This window comes from Myotis lucifugus, unplaced genomic scaffold (genome assembly GCF_000147115.1).
Source record: "Myotis lucifugus unplaced genomic scaffold, Myoluc2.0 scaffold_30, whole genome shotgun sequence".
Taxonomy (NCBI): Eukaryota; Metazoa; Chordata; class Mammalia; order Chiroptera; family Vespertilionidae; genus Myotis; species Myotis lucifugus.
Window position 1 is genome coordinate 2,736,649 of NW_005871078.1, and position 13,545 is coordinate 2,750,193.

At 38.9% G+C, this 13,545-nt stretch overlaps 1 pseudogene; it reads right to left on the bottom strand.

Annotated features, from left to right (window-relative positions):
- Nucleotides 1-7,554, bottom strand: part of LOC102432389 — a 39,287-nt pseudogene extending 31,733 nt beyond the window's left edge.
- Between the last annotated feature and the right edge of the window lie 5,991 nt (nt 7,555-13,545).

A 13,545-nucleotide genomic window follows, 5' to 3' on the forward strand; every position in this document is an offset into this window, starting at 1 on the left:
TCTCAATAGTTCAGTTAAGGAGAATCCATTTTCCAGAGTCTGATCATCTCTTGGTCAAGTTATTCAACCTCTTTGAGCTTCAGCCCTCATCTATGAAATGTCTATTTTATTTGTTTCGACTCATTCAAGAAAAAAAATTGGAAAACACTTCTAAAAGAGCAAATATTAAATGTAATAAAAATATTAACATTAAAATAAAATATGTATTAGGGAAATCAAGAGTACACATAGAAAATCAGTACCTCGGAAAGTAATGATATGATCATTCTTGAGTGTAAAAGGATAAAACTGATGACTATCTGTTGAAAGGGCTCAATACCACAGTACTATTTTGTAGGGATGATGAGAGGATCGAATGATATAATCTTTCATATTCTTGGCATTTCACAGGGTTCATCAAATGTAAGTTCCCTTTCTACTGGAAGAGATGTGGGATTGTCACAGAGCCTTGAACCTGTGGTAAAGTCAAGACATGGAGCTTGGTGGTGGTGGTGGATGGATGGGTGGGTGGGTGGGGTAAGCTCTGTTACCACTGATAGGGAAAGAGTTCATAATCACATAGTATATAATGGTTGTGTAAATAATTTTCTAATGCATTAGTACAAAAAAGTAAAGAACACAGAACTGAACAAATAGGCAGACATCAGGTTTGTGACCCTAAAAGGGTAGAAGAGGGCCAATGAGGAGCAGTTAGAGGAGACTGATTCCAGTTGAATATAAGGAGGACTTTTCTAACACACTAAGCTCACCCAATGTGGCATATGTTGCTTCAGGAAACTGAATATCTCATCCCTGGAGGTGTTTACATGTAAGCTAGGCATCCTGTTGACTGGAATGCTGTGAGAAAGATCCAAAGAGTGGTTGGCTGGATGAACTACTTGAAATATTTTGCTATCACGATTCTGTGACTTTGCTGAAGAGGCTCTTTGAATAAAGTGAATTTTAAGTAAGTTTTAGTGTCAGACATGAACATAGATCAATAGAGAACAGAAATAGGCATTATTTCTTAACTCTGTGCTAGTCCTAATATTTATCCTAGCCTGTCACTCTTATCCTATAGGAAACTCCTTGCTCATCCCATCACTTTAACTTGAAATTCCCCCATTATCGTTGACTCCTTCCAATTACCATTTTATTTTCAAACGAATCTAGCAGACAAATTCAGATGCTTCTTTATGACATGTCAAAATCTATGTGGAGATTGCTTTTCTGGCATCTAAGATGCTTCCTTCAGTATTTTTTTCCTTTGATACATGCAAAATACTGCTACCAAGCAAATCTTTACATGGTTTTCTGAAGTAGAGTCTTTAGTATTATCTTTCCTATTTCTTAGCTGCTTTCAAGGGCTTCTTTTTTGCCTGGCCTGTGTGGCTCAGTGTTTGAGCATCAACCTATGAACCAGGAGGTCATGATTTGATTCTGGGTGGGGACACATTGTGAGGCATGGCAGGAGGCAGCTGATCAATGATTCTCTCTCATCATTGATGTTTCTATCTCTCTCTCCCTCTCCCTTCCTCTCTGAAATCAATAAAAATATATACTTTTTTAAAAAGAGCTTCTTTTTCAACTTATGCAAAAGCGAAACAACTTGCCAACACCCTTTTCCTAGTCTGTGTTCTACGTTCTGTTTTGTTCTCTAAGCTTCCGAGTCATCACAGTGCTTCTTTCCTTACTTCATGCCCTTCTCTGATTCCTTCAATTTTGAAATGGGTAGATTTAATAGCTATAAAGCCTTCCATTGCCTTCTCTTCCAAGTTCCTGCTGGAAGCTTATTCTATGTCCCTATTATTCTCTTTAAATTTCTTAAGGGAGAAAAAGTCAGTTAAAATAAATACTAGAAACAAAAAGAATAATGACGAGGTTGTCACCTAAAGGATTGTAATGACCATCCTGGTGAAGCAAGCTGATAGAATATGATATGTTAGCTTTCAAGAGGAGATAGCATCTCATTATTTGCCTGGACCACAATTCTCTCTTCACTTTGCATGCTTTAAAATGGAGTTAATATTTTATTTTTGATATTTTAGTGAATGGAAATTGTGGAGCTCATAATTTAGATTTTTAATATAATTAATCTATAGAATGTTTTATGTTTAAATTTTTTCTAGTGTTTCATCATCTCACTAGATATTCACCATGACCCAGAGGAGTGGGCAAAGCAAGTGTTATTATTCCTAGTTACCACATTAGATCACTGATGTTTAAAGAGTGGATTTTACAAAGACCACAAGACTACATGTCACAGCCAGAACTCAAATTCCAGTCTTCTGTCTCCTTGTCCAATGCTCCCTAAGTTTAAATATAATTTTATTTTAGTTCAGGCAGACCATTTTATCTGAACTCTTTTAAAATATGTTCTCAGAATTTAGCTCTCTCAGATAGTAAAGACCCACCATTAATTGCCATTTGTGGAAATCTTAAATGAAAAAAATCTGAAGATCTCTAAATCTGACGACATTTAGTTTGATTACAAGTACATTTGTACTAGTAAGTTACCTACTTTTAGTTGTTTAACTGTAACTGTACATCTGCATGTAACAGTGTAACAGACATTTGATTCATAGAATCTTAGGAGGAGTTACTTATTTTCAGAATTTTAGACACATGCACATTTGCTGAATACATTGAGGGAAGAATTCATTTAAGCTGACTAGGGGTATTTAAAAGTGGAAAAGAGTAGCTCCAATCATAATTCTTTTTTTCTATTTCAACTTCTCCATGCCAAGGAAGCTTGTCTATTTATCACCTATCTCAGGAAAACAACCTTACTACTTAAAGAATTTTTAACTTCTCAGAACCCAGTGAATAATCAATCACTATAAAGTTATTTCAACTTGGAAAATAAACATTCTTTAGACCTCTTCAACACTTTTAACTTAATAAAGAGGTTTCTCTCTAATGAAATAGAATGTTTAATATAAGAATAAAAGCAGTAAATAAACTTTGAGTGAAAATCAGAGTTAAAAGTGTACATATTTTCTCTTGCTGCTTTACCATCAGACCTCAGAGGGAAGGCGGGGGTGGGGGGTGGTAAGGGGGAGAGATCAACCAAAGGACTTGTATGCATGTATATAGGCATAACTAATGGACACAGACACCAAGGGGGTGAGGGCATGAGCGGTGAAGGGGGAATGGGAGGGGGGGGATAAGGACACATATGTAATACCTTAATCAATAAAGAAAATAAAGAAAAAAAGGTTCTACAAGGGAGTGCCCATATGACTGTCAGCTGATTTTTCAACAGAAACTTTGCAGGCCAGAAGGGAGTGGCAAGAAATAGCCAAAGTGATGAATAATAAGGACCTACAGCCAAGATTACTCTACCCAGAAAAGCTATCATTTAGAATTGAAGATAAAGAGCTTCACAGACAAGAAAAAGCTAAAGGAGTTAATCACCAACAAAGCAGTATTACATGAAATGTTGAAGGGTATTCTAAAAGAAGAAGAAGGAGGAGGAGGAGGAGGAGGGAAAATATAAACAAAGGGCAATACATACATATATATCAACAATTGAATCTAAAAATAAAATAAATGAACAAAGAGTCTAATGAACAAAATAAACTGATGAATAAAATAGAACAAGAGGCATGGAAACATGGAACAGACTAATGAATCTGAGGGCAGAGGCGGGGGGGGGGGGGTGGAGGGACGGGAAGAGATTAACCAAAGAAGATATGCATATATGCATTTCCCTGTGGACATAGATGATAGGATGGTGAAGGGCTGGGGTGGGGTGGGAACCAAGTGAGGGGGGCAATGGGGGAAAAGGGGGATATCTGTAATACTAGCAACAATACAGATTTTTTTTTAATGTTTAGATATTTTTGTGCTGACTATTGAAATAAGAACTTCAGACAGATAGTCACATCCTTTGTGTGAAATAAAACATGTAGTGCTTTTAAAAGAAAACTCTGAATATTATAGCCCCCATGGAAAAAATACAGCTTTGTCCTAATATTGTAAGTAAAGAGTTTCTGAAAAATAACAGAATAGAGTGTTTAAAAAAAAAACTAAAAAGCTTTTACTCCAGGCTATTATAATGAGAAAAAGTGTGCCAAATGTGAACTAATGAAGTACAAAGTAATGAATATTTAATTTGTATAATTTACCAAAGTGCTTTTAGAAATCAGAGCTACATTCTTCATAAACATAATGTTCATTAGGCCTTAACTGTAGCTCTCAAGCAATTACCATACCGTTCCTGTACAACTTCAGCATCACATGGCATTGAGTAAAGTCCTCCGAGAATATCTCGAGGGCAAAGAGAAAAAAGGAGGAGGGAAGCTGTTATGGCTGTGAAATTTGAATAGCTTACCTTTGACAAGGGAAGCATAGAAGACTGCATACTGGAGGGTGGGCAGCCAGCACCTGCCCAGGAAACAGAATGGATTCACCTGGTCTCCCTGCCCGTCTGGCAATAGAGGTTTGAAGGGTTAAACAAAACACAAAATTAGTTTGATGGCTAAGTAGGACGCATTATCACATTCTTAAAGGTAAGAGGCGTGCTACTTAAAATGTGGCTGATAACATATCAGATGAAGCCAAGCTGAGCAGTTTTCAGTAGAAACAAACTCGTGATGTGATATGAATTTTAATCTGGCCACTAATGTTGCTCAGATAGACTTCAGAGCCCAAGAACTTGCACTCTCTGGCTATTATAATGGGGGGCGATTTCTTTTTCTCTTGAATCATATCTCTTCTTCTTCTTCTTCTTCCCTATTATTTTATCAATTTGGCAGTAAAATTGCCCCTGCCATTAAGGGGTCAGGTAAAAATTTAAAATTTCATTTGAGGAAAAAAATTTAAATATCCAAAGAAAATGATATTCCAATATTTTAAAGTCTGAAAATCACTCTTACTAAAGTAAATGGAACAGCTTTCTTAACTTTGAAAGCCCTCTTTCCCTTTTTCATTTGCTTTGTAATGTTTTTCTTCAATTATCCTGGGTCTATATAATTCAACATGCAGGTTATTAAAAATTGTTCCAGAGTCAACCCAGTCTATTCTGACTGATGTCAGCCAGGCCATCCTAGGCGAGTCACAGAGCACTTCTCAGTGAAACAGAGCTACCCTCTTCCTCGGAAAATAGCCCAGTTACGTGATTCATAATAAAAGAATAACACTGCTGGAGTGATGCAAAGAGTTTGGGGATAGAATGCAACAACTGAGCACTGAATTAATATGGAAATCATTAGTGTACAGGCCTGCCAAGGATTTCCATGAAAGTGTTTAGAGAAAAATGATTTTGACAAATTATGTATTTTATGAGCAAAAATATGCAACCTGCTGCATTTGGCGCGTTGTCCTTCCATTCCTGAAAGAAAGGTGAATTGCTTTTGCTGCGAGTTACTGTAATTGGGTTCCAATTCCTCCAATAGATAGTACTGTCCATTAGCTCAGATGGCCACCTGGAAGCACTTGGTGACAGCTGGCAGGCATGGCCTTCAGGGAGCCTGTGCCAATTGGACTTAGATCCTGTTCAAGGAAAGGGAGAATCTCTCAGGAGATAGGTTATCATATACGAAATCGACTGGCAAAGATCTTTCATTTAGCTTGTCATTTGGAGCTGCAGGTAAATGCAAGTTCACTTTAGAATAGAAATAAGCTTATAATTGAGATGGCCAAAATGAATGCATTATGGGACTAAGTCCTGGGGAGGAAAGTCGATGGGGTATTAGACGCCGCACAATAAAAGGATTATGAAATTTTAGTGCCAGAGATAGCGGAAAACAAACAAACCCTTTCGCCTATCTTCACCGGAGCAAATGAATTGGAGAATAAAGACAACTGTGCAGATGGACCCTCCACATTTTATAGAATGGGAAGGAAACTTAAAGAACTTAAAGGTGTTGAGTTTAAAACATAAGCAGAAAATCGAGTTGAGGACACTCAGTAGTCAAATGATAACATTGGGGAAAATGCAGAAGTCAGACTTGTGTGCTGACTTCTTCATTTATAGACATGAGTGGGATTGCCAAGGGAGAGAGAAAACCCCGAAGGAGGAGGAAAATGAGAGAGAAGGAAGAATGTTACATATTGTGGTTGAACTGAGGAAAGTGGAGGCAATTCTTATGACATGGTTTTTATTTTCTAAGTGATTTGGAGATGTTGTAAGAGTGGGGAAAGCAAGATGTATAATAAAAATTGCATGAGTTAGAGTCAACTAGAGATAAATGATTGCCCAGCAGTCTGGATAGGCCAGCAGATGTTAGAGAACATGGATTGGTTGTAATGCCAGCTGGCATCATTGTATGACTTTTTCTAACAATGCTTAGCAGTCAATAGTAAGAGAGTAGTGATCAGATGATTGACATTACCCGAGGCTGGAAATGGCCATGATGGATATTTTCAGGTTCTGAGCAACTTTTAAAACATCTGATAGTAAGAATTGGTATATATGTAGGATGTGTAGGGGAAAAAAAGATACCTTTAGGCAAAATTATGCTGTCCTCATAAATAGTTCTGACATTCATGAGTTGCATTTCCTTGACTGTACTTATCAATTTTATGGCCCTACGCAATAGAATTACTCTTTTTTCCTGCATGAATAACTTAATTAACTGCTAATGAAAATTAAAACTTTTCAGGGATTTTCTGACAAGATTTTTCGTTATTCTTAAAATGCTTTCTCTTCAGTGAAGCCATCTTTAGAGTTAATCTTTACTTTCACCTTATCTGTCATCTCGACTCCAACATGATATTCCTCTTCTTTTGGTCCAGACATTCAGATTTTAGAAGTAGCTTCAAGCTGAGAAAAGGTCATTTTTCCACAGTTCAGTGCTCTGAAAAACTCCCACCTCCCACTGAAAGTCAGAGTCCAGGAGTGAAGCAATCACATGCTAGCACTTCAGGGCCAATTAGAAGTCATTATGAACACTTGCATTGGTCGACCTTATTTATCACAAGCCTGAAAATGCACAGTCCTGAAAAAGGTGGCCTCCCTATGCACACACGTAATATTTCAAAAGGAGAGGGCAATATAAAAGAGGCTGAGGCTTGATCACTAAAAATCAGCCCAACGAAAACAAATAATAATGAAGAATGGGTACTAGAATTCAAAACAGCAGATGTTTTAAAGAGATGGGGTGTGTGTGTGTGTGTATGTGTCAACGTCCAATTCCATTTTGAACACCACATTACAAAAGAAATATTTTTAGAAATAGAAAAGGATTGAGGGAAAAGAAAATAAAATAGAAAGAATATCTAAACCATTGAATGACCCCGTTTGTTCCTGGTAAACTTCAATCACATCTTCTTCCTTCATTCCCAGTTCTTTTGGAGTGTGATTATCAGCAATTCTCTGACCTTCAAAGAGAAACCTGAGCGAATTCATTGGAGCTCCCTGTCGTTGACAGTATGATTCTTTAAGTTTCGTGAGATGTGTTGTCATTTTCACTTTGAAGTGAATCTCACTGCTGTCCAATGACTTTGAGCTTAATGTATTCTCCTTCCTTCTTATTCTCCAAGTCCTCAGTTGAAGGTTTTGCCTCTCTCTTTGTGGGCCCTGAGCTGCTATAAGTCTGAATATCTGGGGTCTCCATGCTGGTCAGACATGGTGATGGTGCTTCCCACGGGATCTCCGCATAGCAGCGGCCTCCGCTAGGCAGGACCTTGCCCTGGGCTTACAAATCTGTCTCTCTCCCCCACAGCACAACCCCACATCTCTAGAATTACTCTAAACTGATATTATCTAAAACAGCCAGTTGGTGGGTAAATTGAAAAAAATTCTGTTAAGGTGAAGAATAATGAAAATATTCAATTATGAATATATTTTATTTTACCTTAAAAATGTTAATTTACACTTTAATATTTTTAATGTAAAACACAGACCTGTTTGGGGGATATGAATCTAACCATATTCAAAAGATTCTTTATCCTCTTTTCACATAATGCACACACATCTAAATTTTCTTACACTGGATTCAGAAATTTTTGGAATTCTCTAGTTTTTAAATAAATGCCACAATGATCCTGTGATAATTAATTTTATGTGTCTACTTGACTGGCCATGGAATGGCCAAAAGTTATTCTGGATGTGTCTGTGAGGGTGTTTCTGAATGAGATTAACATGTAAATTGATAGAGTAAAGCAGATTGCCCTCCCTAATGTAGGTGGGCCTCATCTAATCAATTGAAGACCTAAATGGAATAAAAAGGCTCAATAAGAAGGAACTTCACTGGCCTCCTTGAGCTGAACATTAATTAGTCTTTTCTGGCCTTTGGGCTCAGACTAATACATTGATTCTTTTTGGATCTTGACCCTGCTCGCTTTCAGACTGGAATTTACAGGCCTTTGGATTCCGACTGGAACTACACATCTGCTCTCCTGGGTCTCCAGCTTGCCAAATGCAAATCTTAGGACTTTTTAGCTCCCATAACTGTTAAGTCAATATCTTAAAATAAATGTCACTCATACATATAAATACATGTAAGAAATATGTATGTATATATGCATGTATGATATAATTAGATGTGTATATTCACATACTTATATGTATGTATATGTATATGTATATGTATATGTATATGTATATTATTGCTTCTGTTCTGCTTCTCTGACTAATACAGATGCCTAATTTACTATTCTTTATCAATATGTCTCTCCACGGCATTCAACTACTCATAAAAACAATTTTCTTTCTTCTCACACTTAAATTTCACTTCACTAGTACACATACTCTTTAATTAAATGATGAAACTTCAATAACAACTATGCTGTAATGATCAGTTTGACTGTAATTCAAGCTCTGGAAAAAGAAGTTTGCAAGGAAGATCCAGAGAAAGGAGATGCTTCTAACTATAAATGGGAGGAGAAGGTCTAGTAATTGTGAACTAATTGTGAACAAGCACACCCCTCTCTTGTGTGAGCCTTGTCTCATGCCCTGTGATGCATATATGCACATACATACTCCATAATAGATACATACTAGATCTGACCCAACGGTGCTGGAGACAAGCAACAGATACACTTTGCTGGGGAGAATCCCAACCAAGAGACCTCACTCCTTCAATAAATTTGGGTTGGAAACCAAGCTAAGATATTACAATGCAACTAGAATGTGGTCTTATTCAACAACCTGTGATGTATTTGATCCTCCACCTTAGCTTTGGAAAACTTACTTCTGTAAAAGAAGACTGAGGAGCCCAGGCTTTGGGGTTTTAATAAAGTCATTACCTAGTACTGTAATCTACTGCTAAAGACCTGTAATCTTCCACTCCAATCTATTAACCTTCAGGGTTTCATTTATCCTTATTCAGGACAGTTTATAAGAGGAGCCCAAATATTCTCAGCTTCTCTCTCTCTCTCAATCTTCAGATCTTCAAGGCTATAGCTTTTAAAACCTTTACTGATCACATTCTCTCCTGGCAAGAGCTTTGGATTCCTGTACTGAATGAATTGTCACCTTCATACTGTCACCATCAAGACAACTTGGCCCAGAAGTTGCCTAGTCTAGACCCACATTACACTGCAGTTTTGCTAAAAGGAGAGAGAGCATTCGAGCTGCTATTAAAATTAAACTATAAGGCATAGATCCAAGCTGAATATTGGTGTATATAATGGATTTAAAGAAAAGGAAAGGGCCAAGTGTTTTGGAATGAAAGGAAGAGGTAATGATGAGAGGTGATGGACAGAAAAGGGTATTTCCCTTTGAGATAGCAGAATAAGTAATTTTAAGCAATGAGGATGCTTGTGGAAATAATATTTGAAAAACTACTTGGAAATCACGAGGTCAAGAATTTGTGAGGCCAGTGTGTTAATGTTTCCACATAATAAATTTATTGTTGATTAAAATGTTCAGTTACTTATTATGCTAATGCTTTTAATATTTCCATTGGAATATGTCTGAGAAAGCTAGGGTTTTAAGTTTCTGGATAATTACCTCAGATTTCTACTTTATGATGAGTCTATGTACAAGACAAAAAATTCACATTGTGAATTGCTGATCTAGGAAATAGAGAAAACGTGGTCCCCTGAATTAATCTAATTGACCATTTAAAATGACTCCAAGGCATGACTTTTAAGAGGGAGGAGATATTTGAATAATCTTCAAAACTTCTAGTTGTTCCCACAAACCTCATTTCTTCTGACTAGTAAGTGATTGCAATCTATGATATAAGTGAACTAAGCAATGAGCTTGAATAGCCTATTGAGAATATCAAATCTCAAATATTTATTGCCCATTTATAGAAACTATTAGTTAATTATGGTTTAGAAATTGTTTTAGATGAGGATGCAGCCATTATTAAAGGTTAGTAAATAAAATGTCTGCATAATTGCCCTTGAGACCAAGCTGTTTTTTCAGGAGGATCAGTACAAGGAAGGAGGCAGGGAAATGCAGGAAGTCAATAGGAACTGTAGACTGGAAATCAGGAGAACAAAGTAGGACCAACAAACCAGTGGTTTGATGTGGTCAAATAGGTTGATTGTGTTGCTAGGACATCAGTTCTCCCACTATGTTAAATAACAACTTCCTTCCCAGTCTTTATCTCATGGGCTTAAAAGACATGGTCAAAGACCCTTTGGGGAGATACTCAGCCCCCAATTTCTGAATGTGACCTTCATCCCTGCAGATCCCTGGTTCTGATAGTCATTAACTGAATCATACTCTGATAACCATTAACCAAACCTGCTGCCCACTTAATTAACTCTAATCTTAACACTGCAACTCCCAGCTCCTGTTGCCTCTGTTGAGTCTACATTATACTTTATTAGGGGCCCAGTGCACGAATTCATGCACCTTGAAAGGAACTGTGGGCCGTGAGGCTGTGGTGGGCATAGGGGTGGGTCTCGGCCCATCCTCCATGCCCCCGACCGGCCCCTTTGGCTGCGGCCCCCCAGTCCCGACTGCCGGCAGCCCTGCTCCCACCGCTCCGCTCCCATGCGCTGATGGCCCCATGCACTGAGGGTACTGGCCCCACTTGCACCATCTGACAGCGCCGAGCATTTGGGACCACCACCAGGTGCCGGCAGTGGGTGCAAGCGGTGGCTCCAGCACCAGCAGCAGGTGTGAGCACCTGGTGAGACCGCAGTGCATGAGAGCAAAGAATTTTCAGTAACCACCAGAGGCTCGCTCCAATGACAGCAACTGGCGCCCTGCCTTGGTCTGGCTCCCCGCTCACCTGCTCCACCATCCCGCTGCGGCCAATGTGCACATGTTCAGTGCTCGGCCACCTGCTACTGACACCCACCATGTTTCGCATGCACCCCCTGGTGGTCAGCACACGTCATAGAGACTGGTTGTTGGTTTTTTCTGCTGTTCGGTCTATTTGCATATTAGGGTTTTATATATAGAGATACCCTGAATAGATTGAAAATAGGGAGAGGAATTTGAGGCACTGTGGCTGCGAAACTACGGCTTCAGTAAAAACAATAAACAATGCTCCAACTTACAGTCCAAAATTCTTTCTTTTTTTAAAAAAATATATTTTTTATTGATTTCAGAGAAGAAGGGAGAGGGAAAGAGAGGGATAGAAACATCAATGATGAGAGAGCATCATTGGTTGGCTGCCTTCTGCAAGCCCCCTACTGGGGATTGAGCCCACAACCCAGGCATATGCCCTTGAGTGGAATCGAACCTGCGATCCTTCAGTCCGAAGGCCAATGCTCTATCCATTGAGCCACGCTGGCTAGGGCCAAACTTCTTTCTTTTAAAAGACAATTTTGAGAGTCATGGTTTTCAGGCTGAATTTATTACAGTTAAATAAAGAGGAGGGAGGAAAAGCTATATGGTAATTTTTTTAAAGATACATACATATATATTTAATAGATATTCAAAGAAACATATGTATGTAAATGACAGACCTGGTTTCCTTTTTAACTTATAAAATAACAGGGATAGAGTACATATTTCTCTAACTGCTTTCAATCATAGCTAATGATAAGTAATTATAAGTGATCTCTCAAGATGAAAAACATCATTTAAGAACATAATTTTTCTGACTTTTTTGTTGCTCTAAAGATGGTGCAAAAAATGTCATATTATTGTGAGCAAGCTCCTTCCCTTAAACCTTCCTGTTCAAAGTGAGTTTTGTCTCAAGCTAGTTTGAGAAAAGTTTAGCTATCACTGTTAGCCTTGATTGTTACTGCCTTTGGGTCACTTAGAAAATTTAGCAATTAAAGCACAATAGTACTTGCTCTGGGTCACAAAGCACTGTTGGAACTTCTGAGGGGCATTAGTGTGATAGGCACACAGGCTTTGGAGTCCGACAGACTCTACTAGCATATAACATTGCTATATGCTTCCAAAATATTTGCTTCCTCCAGGTTCTTCACTATGGGTCCTTCCTACAGGGAATAAACAAATCCTATCCTATTGCTGTTGGTGGGGCTCCTTCTGGGTCCCCCGCTGTTGCTGATGGAAGTGGAGCTCTTGAGGTGCCATGGGACTGAGAATTTCTTGAGCCCCCCGCTCCCACGGGAGGGTGAGGTATCTTGGAAAGCTTTATTGATGAGGTAACATTAAGGGAGTTTCCTTCCAAGGTCACATCTCCCTCCATCCTGCCCTTGAAAAAGTCCCCTTTTGTTTTCAGCAGAGCTAGAATCAAAGATACTATCCAGAGTTTTGTTTCATATTAATGTCCAGTCCAGTCCAGCATCTGGCTAGCTTAGCTTGTGTTCCCAGGTACAATCCATTGTGTCTAGGATCCACATGGTCATTGGCCATGTGGCTGCTAGGGCCACATGGCATGGGTAAGTGTAGGTCACTGGGCAAGGGAGTGCAAGGAAGTAAAGCCACACAAGAGGAATAAGAGAGAGAATTCTTTGTTTGGGGATTTTAACTAGGAGCTTATCCAATGAATCCTTCAAGATTTCACGTGCTTGCAGTGGTTCCACCCTCTTTAGCCAATTATTTCCCCCTCAGGTTATATTGACTGGCAAGCACCTTTCCTATGTCACCCCGACTTCACTGTGCACATGTCCATCTTCCCCTTTGTTGGGCCCCTTCCCCCAGTGATTTGCAGGGAATGGACCCGTGGTCCCCCGGGGAGTATACAGCTGTAGCTCAGTGGTAGGTTCTTCACCTTGGGGTTCTGGATTTATAGCTCATGGGAATGTAAGGACAAGCTCATCACATTTCAAACTGACACTGGGAGAGATGTTAAAGGTACTCCAAGGCAAAGTGAGGGTCCTGAATGACTTAATGAGTCCACAGAGTGGGAATGATGGACCCATTATAAATGGAATTGGAAACAAATTCATGACAAAAATAACACAATATGAAAATGACAACCCAATCAACACACTCCTCCCCCCTCTGAAAGGAAAATAATGACAATAGCACCAGCATGAAAGGATAAGATGTGGGCGCAGCAGCAGCCCAGGTGAAGAACATGGTCAACACTGTGAAGAGGTGTTATTAAAAGATAATTTGGTGCTACTCAGAGGTGGAAATAAACAACTCTGCCCTTAGCATGATCAAGCCCATAGAAAGAAATCACATTTGGGCACCCTCTGATACTGTGTGGCCACGAACTTCCTAGCCATTCGAGATAAACTTCTTTAGTTGGGAGATCTTTAATAAGCAAAGATGAGACATTTGTGTGC